This window comes from Meriones unguiculatus, chromosome 19, assembly GCF_030254825.1.
Source record: "Meriones unguiculatus strain TT.TT164.6M chromosome 19, Bangor_MerUng_6.1, whole genome shotgun sequence".
NCBI classification, from domain to species: domain Eukaryota; kingdom Metazoa; phylum Chordata; class Mammalia; order Rodentia; family Muridae; genus Meriones; species Meriones unguiculatus.
This window is the reverse complement of record NC_083366.1, coordinates 22,980,402-22,980,842: the sequence shown is the minus strand read 5'-3', so window position 1 is coordinate 22,980,842 and position 441 is coordinate 22,980,402.

Sequence of the window (441 nt, the reverse complement as noted above, 5' to 3'; positions counted from 1 at the left end):
GATTTTTTTCTGTTGCCATCTCTGTTACTTGTCTGTGTTTCTTTTGACTGATTTGCCTAGAAGTCAGTGGGAAAAAGTGGGGGCAATAATAGCCATTTAGATGAATGGGAGAAAGAAACTTCAAGCTCCAGGGAAGTGGCCCTTTGATGGTTTAAAAAGTCAGTGTTTCCCAGCCCACCCACAAAAACTTCACCCAAAATTTACCCTGCCTACAAGATGTGTAGGGATAGAGATAGAGCACTGGTTGAGAGAATATCCAACCAATGCTTGGCTCAACCTGAGACCCATCCCATGAGAAAGAGCCAACTCGTGACACTATCAAGGACACTCTGCTGTTTGTAGATGAGAGCCTGGCATAGCTGTCTCCTGAGAGACATATGTTGAGACTCACAGCCATTGACATTGGGCTGATGGCAGGGAGACTTGTGAAAGAGTTGAGAG